This window comes from Bidens hawaiensis, unplaced genomic scaffold (genome assembly GCF_021521415.1).
Source record: "Bidens hawaiensis isolate Kalapana, Puna unplaced genomic scaffold, B.hawaiensis_p1.1 tig00009445_1, whole genome shotgun sequence".
Classification (NCBI taxonomy): domain Eukaryota; kingdom Viridiplantae; phylum Streptophyta; class Magnoliopsida; order Asterales; family Asteraceae; genus Bidens; species Bidens hawaiensis.
The window spans coordinates 978065-987918 of record NW_027491700.1 but is presented as its reverse complement, the minus strand read 5'-3'; the positions used below and the strand labels follow the sequence as shown (position 1 = coordinate 987918).

The following is a 9854-nucleotide window of genomic DNA, read 5'->3' as shown; positions in this document are numbered from 1 at the left end:
TTGATTATTTTAGGTATATTTTTTAAGGAAGAAATCAATGATCTAATATAATCAATCTATAATTACGGGTTTTTTTATTTAATATGGTCAACTCATTTACCATGATTGTTTCCTGTAAATCTGAATTCTTTCATTATTTTGAAAACTACAATCATAATTTTTTTATTTTTTTAAATAATTATAGAGATAGAGATATATCAACTTAATTAAATATTGCAACTTCTCTTAAAACAATCATTAATCACACGAGATTAGTATTCAAACTTTAAAACATTTTTTATCTAATATTTTCAAGTACTATATATAAGATATATCATGTGGTACTTTGCTAACTCATACAGTAATCAACGTTTTCACAACTATGGCAACACAGGTTAGTATGTCTTTTTCATATTTCTGTCAATTGCATTCTTTATGTAATACTTTCAATTATTTCATATACTCCTTGATTATATGACTTTTAATTGTAATAAATTAAACAAACTTGATATATTTCAATATAGATCGGTTGGTGATGCTCAATCAACTTCAAATTCAATTAGTATAATACTTTGTATTAAATTCTCTTAGTATAATATTATTAAAAGTATCCAATTCAATAAAAAAATAACCAACATATATGTTTTTACATCAAAAAACCCGTGTTCTCATATGGACAATGATACGTTGCCTTGTCAAGAGTTACAAGAAGGCATGTGTTAAAGAATTTGATTCTTGATAAACAAGGTAAAATCTGACAAATACAAACACAAATGTAGTGCACAAGGAATTTTCTTATTTGTAAAATATTTGTGTAATGTTTCTTTTGTAATTCATGTAAGTTTAATGTAAGTTGTAACTGTATTATCAATATATGATAATTTCGTTGTTGATTGTATATTTCTTAATGTTTAAATTTTAAAATGAGAAAATTATGATTTACATCACTATGCTTTATGGGCGGGAGCACTTTACAGGTCCCAGTACGATTTTGCGCGTTGCGTGCCACTAAAGCACATGAAGACAAATCATAATTTTCTCTTTTAAAATTTTCATCAATTACCCGTGTAATACACGGGTCTCAAACTAGATTTAAAAGGAATAGTAATGATAGTTTTTATTCTATTTTAAGAAAAACAATTATTTTGTAATGAAACCATTTAAAGCTTAAAGAGTTAGTCAAGGCCATTAAATAGACATTTATTTCAAAAATTTATGGGATTTAAAAGAGAATTTAAACAATTTATAAGATATAAATATTTGTATCCAAATTTTTAAAGTTAATTTATTAGGTGTTTAAACTTTTAAACTTGGCATATTTAGATAAATTCAGCTATTATAAAATTATAATTATAATTTTTTTTTGTATGTATTGTTTGATAGACATAAATGCTCGTTAAATCAAATATCATTGTTTGATTAATATTATACCAAATTTAGAAAAACTGGGAAATCAAATTAGATTTTCAATCATTAACAACTTTCAAATTATAACTAAAATGAAAACCAATTTGAAATTATGAATCAATTAATAAAATTAATATTATACCAAATTTGGAAAAATTGGGAAATCAATTTATGATTTTCAATCATTAAAATCTTTCAAATTTATAACTAAAAGTGAATTTAAAATTATGAATCAATTAATGAAATTAATATTATACCAAATTTGTAAAAATTGGAAAATCAATTTATGCTTTTCAATTATTAAAAACATTCAAATTTATAACTAAAATGAAAATCAATTTGAAATTATGAATCAATTAATAAAATTAAATAAAAACTAAATACTAAATAAATGAATGTGTTAAATATAAGTAAACTAATATTTTAATTATTATAATCGTATAGGTTCATATTCATAAATAATAAGATTTTAAAATTTTGAATTGATAGGTTAACAAAATAAATTTTGTTTGAAGGAAATAAAAAAAACTAAATTGAAAATTTTATAGGAAGACATAAATATATAAAAGTTGTAATAAAAATGTACAGTTTATTATAAATGAATGATTAAAATTAAAATTGGTTATCAAAACTTATAAAAGGAAAGTTGTTATGGTCAATTATTATATTAAAATTAAATTGTGAACATGTGAAAATTAGATACATAGAAAGTTTATGAATTAGAATTTTATGTGGACAAGTTAGGTAAATGATATGTGTACATATAGTGTTTTTTTAATAGATTTGTAAGATGTTTGTGGGGTAACATGTATTAGAAACGCTAGACATGCATAGTTACTTTAGTTATTAACCAACATGTGAGAAGATGTATATAGTGTATACTTTCACGTTTATTAAGACTTTGTTAGTGTGTCTAGATTATAGTAAATTGAATAGCGTCGTAATTAAAAAATAAATAATATTACTCCACACTGAGATTTGCTTATTTGTAATTGAACACTTCATATAGCTAACCAAATAAAAACACATCCACTAGCTAGTTTATCTCATAGAAATCTAGTGTACATACCGGAACTAGTTTCCTCTCCGGCGCCACCTTCCAGGGAACTTGGCCCAGTTCGCATAGGAAGCTTCTCCGTACCATAATTCGGACGACGACGACGTCTTATTTTCAAGGCAGTTGTTTCCGATAATTTAAATACTTGGATTTTGAAAATAGTAAATGGGCGACATCAAAGGGCCCATAGCCTAGTGGTATAAGTGTGTAGTAAATGTTTTCTTTCTAAGTGATAAAAAAAATTATAGTATAATTTTGAACATTGGTGTAGATATAGAAATATGTATTTAGAGTGCATGAGTTAGACATTCCAAAATAAATGACGGTGCAACTTTCAGTATATTTCGTATACTTAATTTTTGGAAGGAAAAATAATACACATTAATAAACATATGCAATACTTTCGCTACCGTACCATGATTCTTCAACACTGTTTATTTCTTTCTCTATGTCTTTAAAAGGAATATGAGAAAATAGTACAAACATTTTTTTCTCTCACTTTGAGGTGGCGAAAACGAAAGGAAATGCTAGATGAACGATGGCCATGCTACACACAAAAAGAAACCCTTAATGAGCATGAATAGTAAGAAGTGTAGGAAAACAAAAGGCATACCCGCTAAAAATCTCACATGTAGCAAAACTATTGGTAGAATTAAGAGGGAGTGAGATGTATGTAGAACATACATTTATCCTAAAAAATAAAGAGATTGTTTCTAATGAGAACCTCGGCTCTATTAAAAACCTGAATAAAAAATCATCATGCAAAAATATATATCATGTTTCAAATATGCAAAATTAGAAAGTTACCACTAACATGAAACGTGAAAGAGACATACAAAAGTCGAGATTAAAAAAAATCATCGTACAAAAATATATAGTGATGGATTCTAAATTTTAACGGTGTGTATATGTGTGTGTAAAAGATCTTATACAATAAATGTTTACCATATATTATGTACAAGACTACACAACACCCTTGATTTACAAAAAAAACATCTAGTGGCAAATTTGTAAATTCATTCAATTTAGGGTTTCATTCGTCTCTTTTCCATTCCACACATTACATAATCCGTCTTCAATATCACAATACCATATGCGAAAAAAATTTGTCAGTTGCTTGCTCAATCTCGCTCAAGCTATAGATCATTCAATCGAAGTTACATGTTCTCAGGGCATAATCAATCATGATCCCAAAATAATAATGGAGTGTAATCAGTTTCGAACCTGATAAATGATGATAACGAGGATAAGTATGAGGATGAAGAAGAACAACAACCATCCAATTGATCGATGATGAAATTAACTTTGATTGCACACTATACAAAAAACGCTCTAAACAAAAATGCATAACGTTCATAACCAAATTGTTGACCTAAAAGAATTAAAATTACTCTCGGAACAAATTTGAATGATGGTGAATAACGCTCATAACAAAATTGCTAACCTAAATGAATCAAAATTAATCTTAAAACATAATTGAATAATGTGAAACTTTGATTACACACTATACAAAAAATCGCTTAGAACAAAATTGCTGACTTAAACGAATTAAAATTACCCTCAGAACAAAGTTTAGTTATTTTCAGAACAAAATGAAGGTTGATCAGATCAATTATGTTGTGTTACTCTCGATCAATTCATGTTCAGTTCAAAATTGAACTTGATATGAGGATTGATTGATGATTTCTACATGATTTGGATTGATTTCACTAGAGAATTGATAAAACTGAACATAGATTTAAGCTCGTGGAATGTGATGAAATTGACAAAGATGATCTATCTTAACCAATTGATAAGTGAATCAATGAATTAGATTGTTAAATTAGATTCATGTATAATTACAAACCTGTCACCACTTAAAAATTGAAGTCGACGCTTGGAAGTGTTGCGTACGTAATGTACGATAATCAATTATTGTACACTAACCCTATATGTGTGTGTGTGTGATTTTTAACTTTTTAAAAAATTTAAAAAACTTTGTAATCCTTTATAAAATGTAAACGTTCATAAATTTTGGAATTTTTTAAATTTATAACAACTAGTTTACTTATAATATGCCAGGTTAATAAACTGCATTAGACATGATGTTGAATGTGCATTGTTTCTTTAGTTATAGTTAGTTTAGCTATTAATTAACTAAAATTTGAATATGTGAGGACTAAGGAATGAGGAGACATATATAGTGTGAGTATGTTTCCATGGATATCATTAAATAAAAATTCAGTGTGTGAAGAGTATGGTAAATTTAATACTATCGCAAAAAGAACAATAATTGTTCACACTTAGACCAAATGTAGTGACGGAGGGGGGAAGCGCCCGGCGGATCTACCTCATAATCAGGGGTAGCATGCACTACCCCTTAACTTTTCGCTGGTAGTATAAAGTTTTTTCATTTTGGGTATTTCGCTACTCCTGAAAATTTATTACGTTACCACTATTTGTTTAAAGCTCAACCAATTTAAAAATTCAAATCAAATAAAGCCCAAACAAATTTATTGCCCAAAGCAAATAAAAACCATTAACCTTTTTTCTTTCATTTGATTGAGAAACATTAAACAGAAACAAGCTCAAACAAAAACAAAACAGGCTCAACAGAATCATCATTTTTTAACATTTCAAATCAAATAAAGCCCAAGCAAAATGCCTAAAGCAAATAGAAACCATAAACCTTTTTTCTTTCTTTGGTTGAATGAAAAACATCAAACAAAAACAGGCTCAACATGATCATCATTTTGAGGTTGAAGTACTTAATACGGTTTTGGATATAGAAATTCAAGAAAATTGAAATAGATTTAGTGAAATCTTAACTAGTTTGTTAGAAAATATGTCTCGTTTAAATCTATGAGATTTGTTTTCCAAGTTTGACAACGGAAATGCACCTAAATGATTTTAGTAATGAAGAAAGAGGGTGTATTTTGGGTGATCGTACGACCTTTGAGTAAGGGTGGAAACCGGAAAACACACTTTTCCTTTGGTTTGTCGAATATTGAAGCTAGCGTTGGTTTTACCGACTGCAATCGCAATCGTCGAAATATGTTTTTTGTTTCGTTTACATTGTATGAAACACGGTAAAAAAATTTGAACGTTACCCCTGAGATTTATGTCTAGATCCGCCATTGCCCTCTCCTTATATATAGCTTTTACTTTATAAATTGTATTTGTAATTTAAGTGAAATTTTCATATTCAGCAGGATGCAGGACTACAAGAACAACTCCAAATCTGTCACAACATGTACAGGTTAGTGAGTCACAAAAAAAGGAAACTGCAGTCTGCAGTTGATCGTTTTGCTTATATTAAGGTACATACAAACTATAAGAACTTAGTCCTCACAATACACGTTGTTATCTTGAAAAATTGATATTTCTAATATACTGAATTTTAACTCTTGTAGAAAATAATGGCAGAGAATCAGATGAAACTCGCCAACGACACTAAAAAGAATCACATGATGGCGGTAGAAAGAAAAGATTTAGGGAAAACAGATGACGGTAGTTTTACCGACAATTTATTGACAATGAGGATAAATCAGGCAAACGATATGCAAAATGGCAAACATGCTTCGGTAGTTCTTATGCGACATGGAATTGCAGTCAAAAAATCTGTTCGGCCTATTACTCTTCCAAATGTAGAGAAAATACCTCCTTATACCACATGGGTATTCTCGGATAGGTGAGGTTGCCTGTATTTATTGATTTCCTATTTCTTGTATGTTTCTTAAAAATCAAGTCTTATTCAATTTATGTTACAACTTACAATCCTCTCATCATATTTGTTGATCCTTTTCCTTTTTACATGAATTACTGCTATGGTTTCTTGTTTAATAAGTGAATGAAATTAAATGCAGAAATGAAAGAATGAGAGAGGATCAATCTGTGTTAGGCAAACGGAGACTATATTATGACTCCGAGGAGGGTGAAACACTAATATGCAGTGACAGTGAGGAAGAAGCTACTGATAATAATAATAATAATAATAATAATAATAATAATAATAATAATAATAATAATAATAATAATAATAATAATAAAGAGTCTGTTGAGCCTGCTGACAAAACCATCTGGTGTGTATATTTCAATATACGTTCCGTGTTTGTTAATATGTTTTCAATCATTACATGTTCTAACTCTTCATATGGTGTAATGCTCCAGGTCAACCGCTGAGCAGACCGAATCGTCTAACTCTGTATGTGATTCATCAGCCCAAAGCTTGTCTAGAAAACCTTGTGAAATCGTGAATGCAAGCACTTATTGCATATAACATTAATATTCTTGCTTGTAATTTGTTCTATATTTAATCTCTTTTTTTCTTCTGTTTGGTACGAATATATCATTGAACATCGAATACAGGAAACACATAAAGATCTTGAAGCCGCTCAGAGTTCAACGACCAAACTATTCTGTCGCAGATGCCTCGTAAGGATTGTCATGATTATTTTTGTTATGTTCATGGTTAAGGTTTATTTCGTGCTCTAATCTCGTCTTTTCGCTTTCAGATATTTGGGTGTAAATTGCATGGGAGTTCACAGCAACTTGTATACCCTGTTAGTTGACCATTTTTCATTTCATTCAGCTAAATTTACTTGTACCCTATGGAGCTAACAATTAAAAAAAACTAATTTAATCTTCTGTTACTAATTACTCAATAGGGCACTACACGTGTTCGGCCCCATGCAAGGAGGTCCAAAATTTCTGAAAATGATTTGGAATGTCGCCGTCAATACAACCCCTGTGGATGTCAATCTTCATGCGGAGACGATTGCTCTTGCCTTAGGAATGGCACAGTTTGTGAGAAATTTTGCGGGTAACTATAGCTTTATTAGCTATAATTTATAAGGTTTTATTTGTCATATGTTGTTTTTATCTTAACAGTTTATCACTTTTTTTTTACATTAGATGCCCCAAAACTTGTAAAAATCGTTATAGAGGATGTTATTGTGCCAAAAGCAAGTGCAGAACTCGCCAGTGCCCTTGCTTTGCTAGTAATAGAGAATGTGACCCTGATGTATGTCGACACTGCTGGATCAGGTGAGACATTGTAACGATATTCTAGTTTTTTTAGTAAACTTTTGTGTTGTGTCATTTTATTATGATTGAGAACTACAGAAAAATTCCAAAACAGCCCATAAATTCGAGCAACTTAACGTACATAACCATCCAAACAATAACCAACTCTTGATACTTTGCAGCTGTGGTGACGGGACTCTTGGAAGCCCTTATAAGTAAGGAAATTTTGAGTGCGAGAATATGAAGATTCTCCTTAAACAAAGAAAACAAAAGGTAACTATTGTTTCCTCATCCATATCACTTATTTTTATGAGTAATAATATCATTTTGTAACCATATATGTTACCACAGGTTTTACTAGGAGAATCTAAAGTCGACGGCTGGGGTGTTTTCTTAAGAGTAAACTAACTACAACTATCCAGCTTGTTATTACATTCTCTATGTGGCTCACTTGTGGCTTTTCTGCAGAATGATGTAGCTAAAGATGAATATTTGGGTGAATACACCGGAGAATTGATTTCACATCAGGAAGCTGACAAGCGTGGAAAGATCTATGATCGTGAAGATTCTTCGTATCTCTTCAACCTTAATGACCAAGTATGATATACTGTGTTTTTAAGAGCGTAAACAAGCTCGAGCTTGAATCGCTTAATTTAATGGAGCTCGATCTTTATCCAAAACCCGAGCTAGTTTCTTGAGAATATTTTGAAGCTCGAGTTTGGCGAGAAGTTTTTGAAGCTCAAGTCAGCTTGTTTGTATATTACCTATTATTAATTTATTTACTTTAATCATATATCACAATATGTATTATTTAGTAATCTATATCATAATGTAATACATTGTTGGGGTGAAAACGAGCCAAGCTCGACTAGGCTCAAGCTCGGCGCGTTTAATTTATGCTGAGCTCGAGCTCGGCTTGTTTCGAGCTCCATTATCAAAGCTCGAGCTCGGGGCGTGAGTAAATTTTGAAGCTCGAGCTCGACTCGGGCTTGACTCGTTTACTATTTATCAATTATTTTTTATTATAAGTATTTTTATATTTTTTTTCTATAATAGTTTTATGTATAAAATAGTATATATTATTGTTTTTTCATAAAATTATATATATTAATTAATAGTTACTTACATATATATTTTAAAAAATTATAAAAATGACAGGTTCGTTTAGGCTCGCGAGCCGGCTCGAGCTCAATAAGTAAAGCACGGGCTCGGGCTTGTTTATTAAACGAGCTTACTTTTAGGCTTGAGCTCGGGCTCAACTCGATTAAGCTCGGCTCGATCGAACTTTTTAACGAGCCAGCTCGAGCTCGATAAGTGAAGCCCGGGCTCGGGCTTGTTTATTAAACGAGCTTACTTTTAGGCTTGAGCTCGGGCTCAACTCGATTAAGCTCGGTTCGATCGAACTTTTTAACGAGCCGATCTCGAGTAGCTCGCGAGCAGTTCGGCTCGTTTGCACCCCTATATACATATTTATATATAAGATTTATGCGAAATAAAAGTCATTATATTTTTATATAAATAAGTCTTTTTAGGCTTGTGAGCCCCGAGCTTGAAATGTGAAGCTCCGGTTCGGACTGGTTTATCAAACATACTAAGTTTATGCTCAGCTAAGTTCTGAGTTTTTAGCAAACACTTCTAAAATAGATAAAAGGCATCCATGTTTTTCCCCTTTTGAGATATTAACGCTTCTTTTGTTTTCTCTATGTAGTTCGTTGTGGACGGAAAGCGTGTTAGCAACAAATTTAAATTCGTTAATCATTCGCACAAACCGAATTGTTATCTGAAGGTATCTCTCAATCAGCTTCCTTTGAACTATATCATGTGTCTGTTTGACCCATTGATAAAACCAAATCAACATTTGACCAATGTATTATTTGAACGTCCATTTGACAGGTTATTAAGGTGATGGGAGACCATCGGGTCGGCATATTTGCTAAAAAGAAGATTTGTGCTGGGGAAGAACTACTTTGTGATTATTGTTATGAAGACGATAACGCTCCTTCTTGGGCCAAGGAACCCGAGGACAGTGATTCGGAGGAAATAGACGGTACTGCTTCTTCTAGCAAAAGGGCCAAGAAACACTTATAGTACTGATTTCACAAGGATAAGGGAATAAGTTCCCAAAAGCTTGCAAGACCTATTATATTTGAATGTTGAATTATGTAAGTTAGCTAGAGTTTTTTGTTCTGATGCACTCTTTTCAGTTACTTTAGGTTGTGGTCAAACTTTCGGTTCTTTTCCAATTTGTGAAATCAGTAGTGTTTTAAATCCTTGTGTTTGTGTTTGCAATCATTACATAATCGTTATTATCAATCTACACTAAACCTCACATAACAAATTTGGTTACATTATCCTTAGTTGATTTTTGACCAAAACATAAGTTATATGGTTTGAGATCATATAAGGA

The 9854-nt window shown here is 30.9% G+C and overlaps 1 pseudogene; it reads left to right on the top strand.

The window, feature by feature from the left end:
- Nucleotides 1–361: 361 nt before the first annotated feature.
- Nucleotides 362–9619, top strand: LOC143532422 (histone-lysine N-methyltransferase CLF-like; annotated as a pseudogene).
- Nucleotides 9620–9854: the final 235 nt, after the last annotated feature.